General features: G+C 35.8%; 1 pseudogene; it reads left to right on the top strand.

The window, feature by feature from the left end:
• Positions 1-10,542: 10,542 nt before the first annotated feature.
• Positions 10,543-12,109, top strand: LOC101723228 (importin subunit alpha-1 pseudogene; annotated as a pseudogene).
• The last annotated feature ends 2,321 nt before the right edge of the window (positions 12,110-14,430 follow it).

Here is a 14,430-nt window from a genome sequence, read left to right as displayed (position 1 = left end):
TACAGCTGCTAAAAATTTTTTCCCACATTGTAGGTTGTCTCTTAGCTCTGTTGGTGGTTTCTCTTGTAGTGCAGAAGCTTTTTAAGAAGATGAGATCCCAGTTGTTGATTCTTTGTGCTAGTTCCCATGCTACTGAAGTTTTGTTCATACAGTCTTTTCCTATGCCAATGTCTTCAAGAGTTCTAACTAACTTATCTTCCAGCAAGTTTAGTGTTTTTGTCTTAATATTTAGATCTTTAATCCACTTTGATCTTAGTTTAGTGCATGGTGATAGGTATGGGTCTGGTTTTAATCTTCGGCAGGTTGAAATCCATTTTTTCCAACACCATTTATTAAATAGGCTATCTTTCCTCCAATGAGGGTGGTTGGCTCCTTTGTCAAAGATGAGGTAGCTGAGTATGTCTGGAGTTGTTTCTGCATCTTCTAATCTATTCCACTGATCCTCAGGTCTGTTTCTTTGCAAGTAAAATGTTGTTTTTATCACAGTACCTTTGTAGTATAGTTTCAAATTGGGGATTGTGATACTCCCAGCTATATCTCTGTTGCCTATAATTCTTTTTGATATTCTAGGTCTCTTCTGGTTCCAAATGAATTCTTGGATTGTTTTCTCTAATTCTGTGAAGTATATTGTGGCAATTTCAATCGGCATTGCATTAAATCTATATAGTAGTTTTGGAAGTATGGCCATTTTCACTATATTGGTTCTTCCTACCCAGGAACAAGGGATGTCTTTCCATTTTTTTATATCCTCCTCGATCTCGGTTTTCAGGGTGCTATAGTTTTCAGTATAGAGGTCTTTTGCTTCCTTTGTTAAGTTGATTCCTAGATATTTCATTTTTTTGAATGCTATTGTGAAAGGAATTGTTTCCCTAAATTCTCTCTCAATAAGTCTGCTATTTATGTATAAGAAGGCTACTTTTGTGTGTGTGTGTGTGTGTGTGTGTGTGTGTGTGTGTGTGTGTTGACCTTATATCCAACTCATCTACTGAATCTGGCAATTATGTCTAGATTTTTTTTTCAGAGTATTTTGGGTCTTCTATGTAAAGTATCATATCATCAGCAAATAATGACAGTTTAACTTCTTCCTTACTTATCTTTATTCATTTTATTTCTTTCTCTTTTCTAATTACTGTGACATGTTTCCAGAAGAATATTGAACAGGAGTGGTGATAGTGAGCATCCTTTTTTTTGTTCCTGATTTTAGCATGAAAGTTTTAAGTTTTTGACCATTTAGTATGATGTTGGCTGTTGGTGTCTCATAAATAGCCTTAATCAGGTTGAGATAAAGACCTTCTATTACAATTTTCTGTAGTGTTTTTATCATGAATGGGTGTTGGATTTTGTCAAATGCATTTTCTGCATCTATTGAGAAGATCATATAGTTTTTGTCCTTGACTCTGTTAATATAGTGTATTACATTTATTGATTTTCAAATGTTGAACCATCCTTGCATCCCTGGAATAAATATGACTTGCTCAGGGTGTATGATCTTCTTGATGACCCTCTGTACTCTATTTTCCAGTACCTTGTTGAGGATTTTTGGATTTATGTTCATTAGGGGGATTGGCCTATAGTTCTCCTTTTGGGCTGAATCTTTCCCTGGTTTTGGAATCAAAGTAACACTTGCTTCCAGGAATAAATTTGGAAGCCTTGCTTCCCTTTCAATTTCCTTGATTAGTTTAAAGAGTAATGGTGGTAGTTCTTCTTTCAGTGTCTTGTAGAATTTAGCAGTGAAGCCATTGGGACCTGGTCTTTTCTTTGTTGGAAAATTTTTTATTACATTTTCAATTTCACTCACTGTAATTGGGGTGTTTAGAATTTCTATATCTTCTTCATTTAACTTTGGCAATTCATATGAATCTAGGAATCTGTCCATTTCTTCTGTGTTTTCCATCTTATTACAGTGTAAGTTCTCAAAGTAAGTATTAATGATTCTCTGGATTTTTGCTGGGTCTGTTGGACTTCACCTTGTTTGTTCTTAATTGCATGGATTTGAACCTTTCCTTTCCTTTTTTTGATAAGGTTGGCTAAAGGTTTATTGATTTTATTTATTCTTTCCCCAAAATCAACTCTTTGATTCACTTATTTTCTGTCTCATTCTCTTAGTCTCCATTGCATTGATTTCTGCTCTGATCCTTCTAATTTCCTCTCTTGTATGAGTTTTGGGTTTTTTGTGCTCTTCTTTTTCTAGGAGCTTGAGGTTCTGCATTAAGTTTTTTATTAGAGTTCTCTCTGTTTTCCTAATATGGGCATTCATTGCTATGAATTTCCCACATAGAAGTGCTTTCATTGTATCTCATAGATTCCTGTATGTTGTACTGGCATTATCATTTACTTGTAGAAACTGTCTAATTTCTTCTTTAATTTTCTCTGTGACCTATTGGTTGTTCAGGAGGGTGTTATTCAATTTCCATGTGTTTGTGGAAGTTTTGCAGTTTCTTTTTTTATTGATCTCCAATTTTATTGCACTGTGGTCTGATAATATACAGGGGGCAACTAAAATTGTTTTACATTTACTTAGACATGTTCTATGAGCTGACATGTGGTCTATTTTGGAGAATGACCCATGTGCAGCCACAAAGAATGTGTATTCTGATTTTGTGTGGTGGAGCACTCTGTAAACATTTATTAAGTCCATTTGTTCAATAGCTCGGTTCAGTTCTAGAATTCTGTTGTTAATTTTTTTTGTCTAGATTATCTTATTTGTAATAGTGGGGAATTGAGATTCCCCCACTACAATTGTATTAGTTCTTATTTGGTTTTTCATGTCCTTTAATATTTGTTTTGCATTTGGGGGCATTCGTATTTGGTGCATATATATTTGATTGTCATCTGTTCCTGTTGGAGTGTTCCCTTCACAAGAATGTAGTGATCATCTTTGTCTTTCTTAATTAGTTTTGGTTTGAAATCTACTTTGTTTACAAATAAGATTGCTATGGCTGCTTTTTTCTGGGCTCCAGTCACCTGGAGAACTGTTTTCTTTCCATTTACTTTGTCTATGAACTTCCTTTTGAGTTAGGTGTGTTTCTTGTATATAGCATATTGCTGTATATTGCTTCTTAATCCATTCTGTCAGTCTATTTCTTTTGATTGGTGAATTTAGCTCATTAACATTGATAGTTATAGTTGATAAATATTGACATCCTTGTCATGATGTTTTAGTTTTGTTGGCTCTTTTATTTCTTATTTTTTCCCCCTTTTCCTTTAGTGTCTTACCTTACCTGGTGACTTCCCTCTGCTGGACCTCATGGAGTTCTGACCTTCATTGTCTTTTTCTAGGATATTGCTTAGAATTGTTTGGAATGCTGGTTTGGTGTTCATGAAATTTCTCAGGTGTACTTTGTCATGGAAGTGTCTAATTTCCCCATGGATTTTGAAAAACAATTTTGCAGGATACAACAGTCTAGGTTGGAAGTTATTTTCTTTTAGGACCTGAAATACTTCACTCCAGGCTCTCCTTGATTTGAGGGTTTGTGTTGAGAATTCTGCTGTGATTCTGATGGGATTTCCTTTGTAGGTGATTTGTTTCTTTTCACTAACTGCTTGTAGGATTTTGTTCTTCTGTTGGGTTTCTGGGATCTTGACTATTATATGTATGTCTAGGTGTCAATTTTTTTGATCATGCCTAGTTGGAGTTCTATATGCCTCACTTATCTGTATGTCCAATTCTCCACCTCTGTCTGGGATGTTTTCTAATATTACTTCTGTGAACAGTTGTTTTATGTCAATTGTACTTTCTCCTGTTTATTGGTGGACTCCTATCAGTCTTATCATCTAGCATCTGCTGGATTCATTTCTCATGGTCCCTTCCTATTTTTTAAGAAATCTCTGTTTTCCTGGTCCTTAAGTGCAATCCTTTTTTCTATATTTGATATTCTATCTTCAGATTCTCTTAATCTGCTCTGCATGCTTTCAATGGAGTCTTTAATCTCCTGAATATCTGTTTGAATCTGTTTCATGGATTCCATTTCTTCCTTATGTTGAGTGATCATGATTTCTATTTCTCATGCTGGGCATTCCTGGCTTCCAGCATGTTTCTGAGCTCATCTATTTTTTTTTATCAGTTTCTGTTCTAGAGCCTCTAATCATGTCTTTCACTCTGCTCACCATCTCTGTAGTTATCTGGGAGATTATTTCTGCTTTGAATTTTTCTAGAGCCTCATTCATCTGTTTTGTTACTTCCTGTCCTATCAGTTCAGGGTGCCCATGTGGTTGATTATCAGACTTTTGCACCTCATTTCCCCCAGAAATTGCCTTTTGTGGGGTGGAAGTCTGGGTTTGTGACTTGCTTAAATGTCTTCTCATTTTTGTTTTTGGTACTGTCCTTGGTTTAATTCCTGGGTTGATATTTCAAAATTGCTTATGTAGTTATCTTTGTTGCTTGCATTTAGTACCCTCATGGAATGATTGCTTTTCAGAGGTGTCTTCCAGATATAGCTGGTCTTTAGGTTTTGAGACTCTAATGACTCTGAGGCTATCTCATTTTCATTATACCAGGAAGGCAATCACAACTTCTTAGTCCAAATGATACAATCAACAACATCATAGCATCAAGCACAGCTTATAAAATGACAATTTGTAGTTATTAATCTATTGCATTTAACTGTGTGAATTAAATCAAAATTGAGGACCAACCCAGCATATGTTTATAGTGAATAAACTCTTCATATAGTAACTTTACCCTTTGGGACGGGGGGTTAGGAGTCGTTGGGGAGGGAGGGACAGATAGGATCAGGAAAGATTAGTCGTGAGCCTGTAAGACACAGGAAAATCACACACTGTAAGAAACTGTTGAAGGCAAGAGGAAAAGGCCGAATGAAAGAACAAAGATGTGAACAGAGCCACCTAACAGAAAGAGGGAGGCTAGATACTGTATTCACTTTCCTTTAAAACTAATGGTAATTGAGAAAAGAACAGAAAAATAAAGGAGAAATCTGAATTTGTCAAGAAAGGAACAAAAAGGGAGATGAAGAACAATGTGGGACAGTGAGAGAACGAGAGAGAGAGAGAAAAGAGAAAAGAAAGAAAAAAAGAAGAGAAAAATAAAAATTTGAAAAGAGTGGAAAGATTAAGAATTAAAAATAAGAGAAATTTTTTTTTTCTTGTTTGTAAATAACAGAAAATAAAAATGAAGGGTCTCCTTCGGAGTATGTCTCTGCTGTCACAGTAGATAAGGTGGACGGCAGTGTGCAGATACAAGTCAATGAGTCTCAGTAAGCCAGCAGCAGATCTCTGAGATTCAGGCAGATTTGTGGCTGCTAGTCCCAAATTGAACTCCCTCTCTTCCTGCAGGGTTGAACTCTGCAAGGTTCTACTTCAGGTTCCAGTTGCCCTTCCCCTGAAGATAGTGCAGGTTCCGGTGGGAGGTGATGATCCCTCCAACTTACCAAGTACGGTGGTCTGGTGTGCCTTATTGCAGAGATTCTCTTCACTTTTCTGCTGAGCTTCAGTTTTCATCTAGGAGCCTGAGAAAGGCCCACTTTCTGTTGCTCACTTCTGCTCTATCTTGTGGAGTTCAGGACAAGGGCATTTTTGATCCCCCGTGCCTCTGTAGTATGGAACCAGGTAGCAGAAGAGCCATTAGGCCAGAGGCAGGGGGGCGGGGTGGTGGTGGTGGGGGACACCGGGCCCTGCAGGCGTGGTAAGCGGAGTGCAGGGCTGACCGAGGGCTCCAAGCGGTGCAGGAGTCCTCACCCTGACGTGGACGGGGCCCAGAACAAAGCGGGGGGGTTCACGCTGCCTGGATCCTCAGCTTGCACTGGTTGGTCTCGCCATGCAGAGCGCAGGATGGTAATTCCTGCTCTTATTTTTATTTTATTTTATTTTATTTATATTTTTTGGGACCAGAGATCGAACTCGGGTCCTTGTGCTTGTGAAGCGGGTGGCAGAACCACTGAGCTAAATCCCGGCCCTCCTGGTTTTATTGAAAAGGGATGACTTGTGTAAGCATAAAGTACTGTGAAAATGATGTGTTGTTGGTGACCTCCGGAACTGTCATGAAATACAGAAGATAAATTATATTTTTCTTTTGCCTTACTTTTTCTTAATTACTCAGTCTGAGGGAAGTCAGCTGCCATGTCATGAGGACTGCTGCCTTAGTCCATTTGGGCTACTGTAACAACATACTAAAGAACTACTGGCTCATAAACAACAGAAATTTATTTCTCAGAGACTGGAGGCTGGAAAGCTTATGGTCAGGGTACCAGCAGATTCTCCCACTTCTGCATAGACAAATATCTTTTTAATGTAACTCACATGCTGGAAGGGACAAGGAATCCCTCTAGTCTCCTTGTTAAGGGTACAAATCCCATTTGTAAAAGCTCTGCTATCATAATCCAATTACTACTAAGGCCTCATCTCTTAATATTATCACCTTGAGGGTTATTATTTCAACATATGAATTTTGGGAAAATAAAAATACTCCGTATATCATAACGGCTTAGTCAACCCTACAGGAAGATCCATATGGTAAGAAACTGAGGCTTCCTGGCAAGAGCCCACACAAAGTTGGCATCTAGGTGAATGAGACATCTTAGAAACAATCTTCCTGTTCCAAACTTTCAGATGTCTCCAAATATACCCAACAATATGCCTGCAAATATATAGGATGAAAGCCAAAATCACCTATGTCAGTCACTCCTGAATCCCATATCCAGAGCTACTATGTAATATAATAACTATTTATTGTTGATTTTTAAAAAGGTATGATATAAATTTTATCAGTTAGTGACAGAAAAACAAATGTTCATTTTTAAAATTCAGAAGTACACAGGTTTTTCCTACTCATTCTGCAACTGCTCATTCTATTTTCCATTCCCCAGTAATTTTCCTCTGCCACACTGACATATTGGTCATTCTATGTTTGAAATTAAGCAAAAGGAGGGAGGATGGAGAGTAAAATTTTATTTATGCATTATGTCTCCCTACAATATACCCAGTTAGTCTAGACAGTGAACTAAGGGTTTGGAGTATAGAGCTGTCCACAAATATATAGCCATTCAGACAAGTATCGTTGTCAATTGTTTCATGCTGAGAAACAAGGGAAGAACATCCCAGTACTTATTCAGTGGTGTAGCCCGAATATCTAAGTTCCCTCCAAAATCCACAGCCTGTGAACAGGGATTGGTGAAGTCTACTCGCAACTCAGCTGGGATCACAATGATTATGATGTGATACTAAAGGAAAAAATTAATGGTCCATAGCTGAGAAAATAGAAGACACAAATTTCATGAAAACGTAGACTTACTCCAATTAATTGCTTATTATTTTCTTAGCTTAGAGGGTATAAATTATAAATAAATATGTGCTTTTCAAGAAATCCAGGGAAACCAAGCTTTTTATAATCTGTAGTTTTAAATATTGATTTATGTATCAATGAGTTATTCTCAATAACTATTCTTATAAAATCAATATTTGTATTATCAAAAATTTAACTCACTTCAGTTTTCTCCAACAAACTCAAAATACTCTAACTCATACTTTTTTTTTTTTTTTTTTTTACAGGGGATTGAACTCAGGTCCATGGGCTTGCAGAGCAGGCAGCAAAACCACTGAGCTAAATCCCCACCTCTAACTCATATATAATTGATAGATAAAAGACTATGGCTATCAAATATACATTTTTCTTTGTTACTTTATGGAGAAAAAATATCTTGAAAAAGATATCAAATGATTGAGGCATCAAATACACATTTTTCTTTGTTACTTTGTGGTGCAAAAATATCTTTTTTTTAGAACATTTTTTTCTATGCAAGTTCTTTAATCTTATTTCCTTGGAAAACATCCAGTCTTAAATCTTATGAATTTGGGTTATAGTTTATCCATTAACAGATTGATTTGTCACCAAGCACTCCAAGCCAGTAATATCAACAATCACCCTGTATTTGCAGTTATATTTCAAACTTTCAACCTATAGACAAAAAATAAGAATAATAAATCATTTTGATTCACTGGAGGTTAGGTATACGGAGAGAGCATGGGATGGGCTTAGGGAAATCATATCACTGCTCTTATATACTTCCCTGGTAATCCTACAGTTGGTCATCTGGTACACCTTATTCTAGACACTCTTTCAGCAATTCCTAGCAAATTTCCCTTCTCAGTAAAAAGGGTTAAGAACTCTCTAAAACCACTGCCTAACAAGAATTAATAAACTAGAGATTAGGAACTCTTTTCTGTACTTGTCAAAATGGTCTGTTTTATTAAAAACCTAAACTTGCAGATTATTTGCCTGGGAAAGACTTGCTTATTTGCCCATTCCTATAAGTTCAAGGTTGTTAATTTATCTTTGCCTTAACCTCCTTTGCTCACATTCTTTTCTTGTTTCTTGTTTTTCTCCTGACCTAGTAAAGTGACTATAATATGCAAAACAAAATGGCTGGGGTGGGGGAAACTTCTGTGAACTGCAGGAAGTCACTTTTAGTTTTAGAAGTAATCTTCTACTGCAAAGGGAGGTTTCTCTTCTCTGACTTTGAATTGTGATATAGAGTCCAGGACAACAGCTTTCCCTGCCAAAGTGGCAAGGCTCTGTTTTATGACTACCTCCTTTGCGTGTTTATGTTCTCCTCTCAAGTGTTTCCTTTTTCTCCTTTACTCCATTGCCCATTGCCCTGGTGGAGATTGTGGCACTGGCTGTTGCATTGCCCTAAATCATTTTTTTTAAATAGTGCATGAAGTTTAGATTCAGCTTGGGGAATTCAGTTTTAGATGCACATTCATAATACAGCTTGTTACTTTTTAAATTTTCTTTCCCTTCCCACCCATGTCCCCACTCTGCCTCTAAATCCCTCTTCTGCATTTTCATTCTTATTGTTATTCTTATTTCCTATTTATGACATGTTTACATTAATTTAGGTTATTAGGTGTAGGTATATTTCATATTCTAATTCATCTTAGCAGGTAGAATATTGATTTTCACCAGGATATAATTTGCAAAGCTTTTATTCTGCTCTTTGAAAAAACTGATATCTTTACTTTCTTACTTTCTATAGACACCATTATTGGATCACAATTTTTGTTACACCAAATTTTAATACTACATCTTGTCAGTTTCTATTTTTAAACAAATTTATAGAATTGTCAAATAAATCCCCTTTTCCTCCTTTCTTCCTTCCCCACAATAGTCTCGCATGGATACACACCTAGTTCTTTCTTCTTGAAGTGATGGATAAAAAATTCTGATTTCTGGTCAAGTTCTCTGCCTGTTCTCTGGACCCAATCCCTTTTGATTTCATAAGGCCTTTAGCCCTGTAATGATACCCTCTCTCTTCTGTGTCACCAATTTTTTCCACTCTGCCAGAATTTTTCTCTCAACAGCCAATGAAGCTTTAATAATGCTTATCATATACAACAATAAATAACAAAAAAATCAAAATTACAACCTAACAATAAGTCAGTTAAATTTTTCTTCCAAATGCTAGCTCATTTCTCTACTGTACTTCCTATAAAATAATTTGGAAATATTATTTGTAGTCTTTGTTTTTACATCTTCAATTCTTTTCCCAAACTGTGTCTGTAAATATTCAATCATGATTACTCTACTGAGACTGCTATTGTTAAGGTAACTCATGACATCTGTAGTTCCAAACCTAATGTTCATTTTTATCATTGATATCTTAATAAAATTCTAGACATGTTAGACATAACAACCCATTCTTACTTCCTGAGATATCTTTTCTCTTGATATCCCTTTTCTAGTTATCCTCTTACTTCAGGCCATACTCTGATTTTTGGCTCTTTTTCTGCTTTACTCAAGAAATGTTAGAAAATTCAGAGCTTCATTGGAATTAAAAAAAACCTTATTTCTCATTTTTTATCCTTAAAAACCTCAGGAGATTTCCAGTCCTATGGATTTAAAGATCAGCTATATTCAAATTATTTTCAAATATATATTGCTAGTCCTGACTACTCGGGACTCTAAACTACTAAATCCAACTTCTTATTCGACCATTTACGTGCAGTGTTAAGCACCTTACAACTAACATTTTCAAAACATAATACTTTGTATAATTTATTTCAATTTGTTATCCTTTTTTTCCTCTTGTTATGACTTCAACAAACACGTACTCATGCCCTTTGAGGAAAAATATGTCTCCTTTCTTTAAACCTAAGATTCAGTTCATCTAGAAGTCCTTTTGAGTGTATCTCTAAATTATGCTCCAAATTCATCTGCATTATTTTAGTTTCACTCCCATGTTCTGCACCTGGTCAGCAATATTTTGTACAGCATGCAGTAGCTTTCTAATTGGTAAATCTTTTCAGTTTTCAAACTAATCTTATAGTGAAACAAGACAGGCCTTTGGAGAAGTAAACTGGTTAATTTGGTGGACTTCCAAACTGTTTACAAGGCGACTAAAATTTCTTATTTTGTTTTACAAAGCTCCTGCCCTTTCCTGTAATCTCATTTCATACAATTCTGCCCTTCACTCTATAGTTTTTACAAACACTGGTCATCTTCTTTGTGTATCAGACCTTGTTTCAAATTCGTACAAGGTTTTTATACCGTTTCCTCTACCTAAATTACTCTTTTCCGACACCATTTCTATGCTCAGCCGCAGTGGACCTATCGAGAGTACTCTGTCCGCAGCCGCTTTCTCTCTTTGTTTCATAACCTTGTCCACCAATGAGAATGCTAATTCACCAGCTGCCCAGCTGAACAGATTCAAACAAGGGAAAAGACAGTACAGAAATGAGGTGGTGAAGAATAGAAGTTAATGTGGAGCTAAGGAAAGCTAAGAAGGATGATCTGATGCTGAAAAGGAGGAATATAAGCTCATTTCCTGATGATGCTAGTTCACCGCTGCAGGAAAATCACAACAACGAGGGTACTGTGAACTAGACTGTTGATGACATTGTCAAAAGCATAAACAGCAGAAATCTGGAAAGCCAGCTCCAAGCTACTCAAGCTGCTAGGAAACTGCTTTCTTGGGAAAAACAGCCCTCAATTGACCACATATACCGGGCTGGTTTGATTCCAAAGTTTGTGTCCCTCTTGGGCAGAACTGATTGTAGCTCCATTCAGTTTGAGTCTACTTGGGCACCCACTAACATTGCTTCCAGGTCATCAGAACAGAACAAGGCTGTGGTAGATGGAGGTGCTATCCCAGCACTCATTTCTGTCTTGGCATCTCCCCATGCTCACATCAGTGAACAAGCTGTATGGGCTCTAGGAAACATTGCAGGTGATGGATCAGTTTTCTGAGACTTAGTTATCAAATATGGTGCAATTGACCCACTCTTGGCTCTTCTTGCAGTTCCTGTTATGTCATCTTTAGCAGGTGGTTACTGACGTAATCTTACCTGGACACTTTCAAACTTCTGCCGCAACATGAATGCTGCAACCCCGTTAGATGTTGTTGAGCAAATTATTTCTACTTTGGCTCATCTCCTGCATCACAATGATCTGGAAGTATTAGCAGAGGTATTTCTTACCTTACAGATGGTCCAAATGAATGCATTGAAATGGTTGTAAAAACGGGCATTGTGCCCAATCTGGTGAAGCTTCTAGGATCAAACGAATTGCCAATTATGACTCCCGTGCTAAGAGCCATAGGGAATATTGTCACTGGAATAGATGAACAGACTCAGGTTGTGATAGATGCAGGAGCACTTGCTATCTTTTTCCCAGCCTGGTCACCCACCCCAAACTAATATTCAGAAGGAAGCTACATGGACAATGTCAGACATCACAGGTAGACTTTAAGACACAAAAGGAAGCTGTGTGGGCTGTGACCAACTATACAAATGGTGGGACAGTTGAACAGATTGCCTATCTTGTCCATTGTGGTATAATTGAACCACTGATGAACCTCTTAACTGCGAAAAATATAAAAATTATTCTCATTATTCTAGATGCAATTTCAAATACCTTCCAGGCTGCTGAGAAACTAGCTGAAACTGAGAAGCTTAGTATAATGATTGAAGAACGTGGAGACTTGGACAAAATTGAAACTCTACAGAACCATGAAAAGGAGTCTGTGTACAAGACCTCATTAAACTTGATTGAGAAGTATTTCTCAGTAGAGAAGATCAAAATGTTGTGCCAGAAGCTACCTCTGAAGGCAATACCTTCCAAGTTCAGGATGGGGCTTCTGGTACCTTTAACTTCTAGGTTGTGCAGCTGAGGAAGGCATCAGATTTTTTTGTGTACTATGTTCAGTTTAAGTTTGTCTTCTGTTTCTTTCTCTACTCTTTTTAAATGTGGTTTGTTATTGTAGCACTTTGTACAACGAAACTATACTTGAACAGTTCCAAACTGTACATACTGTATGAACCTTACCCTCTGAGGGGGTTTCTTATTTCTATGTGGAATTTTATATTTTGCAGTGCCCTGTAAATAAAGATTAAATTCATCCTTAAAATAAGTTACTTTTCCTTGTTCTTTGAATTTCCTGCTAGTTCTTTCTATAATTAAAATATCACCTATTCAGATGAAGTAATCCAATCATCATTATTTTCAATATCTGCACACTAATTATTGTATGAAATTTTCTTATTAATTTTTTATTCCATATATTACAGATATTTTTATGGGTGGTAGGTATGACAATTCAGAGGGAGAAATATCTAGCACATATTAGGAGATTAATTCTTGTTTGATGAATAAGTGAATGTATTGTGTCTAGGCTTTTCTGTGATTTAGATAAATAGTTTGAGATAGATAAGCAGACTGTTCCAGCCACTATCAATCAAGAAAGATTACAGAATAGTTGTGTTTTAATGAGCCTGAAGTTCTTGGAAGAGAAAATATCTGAATAAGGTTCTAAAGAATGAAGACAGTTCCTTGAGGCAGGGTTCTAAATTTATCTTTTCTGCCACAATATTTTGGCATTTGAACACATTTTAAGAACTGGAAAAGTTAAAGGTTAATATGAAAAGTACAATATTCTTTAAAAATAATTTATTTTTAAAGGCCTGCTCTGTTGTTTAAAATCACTTAATTTTCACCACATTTTAAAATTTAAAATTGTGTCCTTCAAAAGCAGAAAAATATAAAATCTCACACTTATCTACAACTTATTGATTTTTTTGTTTATTCATTATTTTATTAATTAGTTGGCATAATTTTTCAAGGTTCTTTCTTTGTCTCTCTTTTTTCTTTTTGAAGTTAATCCTGCAACCATATCTTGGGTATTTTATATTTCAATTGTAAAAGAAAAATCAAGCTACATAAAATTAAAACAAATGGCACATACTTAGAACTGCTTTATTAGAAGATAGGTTAAAGGGCTGAATGGTACTGTTAAGAATATTAAATTTTAGTGGTGTATATGCTCCAAGGAACCAGAGCTTTCTCACAGGCTGAAAGTGTAGAAGCATTAAAAATATGCAAGAGCCTTTTCTTCCTATTTCAAATTATGGGAGGGAAAGGGTAAAGGAAAGGAGGGAAAGGAAAAATTATGAGAAAAGAAAAAAAATGGAAACAAAGTGTATGTAAATAGGGAAGGGTGGAAGGGGTGAAGGGCGCACAAGTAATGGGGAAAAAAATAAGAACCAAGATACATCATGTACAGGTACAAGCACCCAGTGATAAATGTGAATGTATTGTTTACCTAAAATGTACCAATAAAAGAATTTAAGGAAAAAAATGCAAGAATGAGATAGTAAAACATTAGGCAATTGAAATAAAAAGAAATATTTTCACTTAGCTATGCTAATGTGTACTTTAAAAAATGTGTGCATCTTTTTCAAAAGGGATACTAGTTTTGTGAATGTAGAATCACATCACATGCAGTATATTAGTTTTTACTGTGACTTACTATGTTCTAAAACATGTGTTTGCTTCAGCCAGATATAGTGTACAGTGAGATTATAATGGCATATGAAATCCAGTTATAATGGGTTTAAGGGTAGAATACAAGAGGACACAATAGATTTCAAAACTTCTTGATTCTGAGTAACATAATGTAAGTCTTGTCCCAGCTGTCTTTATTCATACACATCATAATTATATTATTTACCAAAATATTTTACTTTATACAAAAACTGCAATTAAAAAATAATAAAAACAGACAACTCTTTGGAAAGCTTGAAAGAGACAAATTAGAGGTTTAATAGAATATGTCAAATCAGAGAAAATAATACATATAGGCATGATGTCTTATTGTTTCACATCTATTTTTGTCTGGTGTTTTGAAAATGTAATTTTTTTTACTGAGAAAATAGCTCCTCCCAAGATGATCCATTACTCATTCAGACTTATGTGATACTGTAATATGGGTAAAATAGCAATATTTTTGACTAATTAATGACCTGTTATGTCAAGGATTTAGAAATGCTCCAAAATTGAAGAATATAGCTCCTTTGCAAATCTAGAAAGGCTTTTAAATAGAGGAATCTTTACACCTGTAAAGTAGAATCTGAGTAAGGTGTAAGAAATAGATTCAGGACTCAGTTGTCTTTATCACATTGCCAAAGTAGTTCTGAGCCATT

This window comes from Heterocephalus glaber, unplaced genomic scaffold (genome assembly GCF_053883595.1).
Source record: "Heterocephalus glaber isolate CG9 unplaced genomic scaffold, H.glaber_assembly_v1.0 deba00001481, whole genome shotgun sequence".
In the NCBI taxonomy this organism is placed as follows: Eukaryota; Metazoa; Chordata; class Mammalia; order Rodentia; family Bathyergidae; genus Heterocephalus; species Heterocephalus glaber.
Note: the sequence above shows the minus strand (reverse complement) of the source record. Positions and strands in the feature narration are given on the sequence as shown.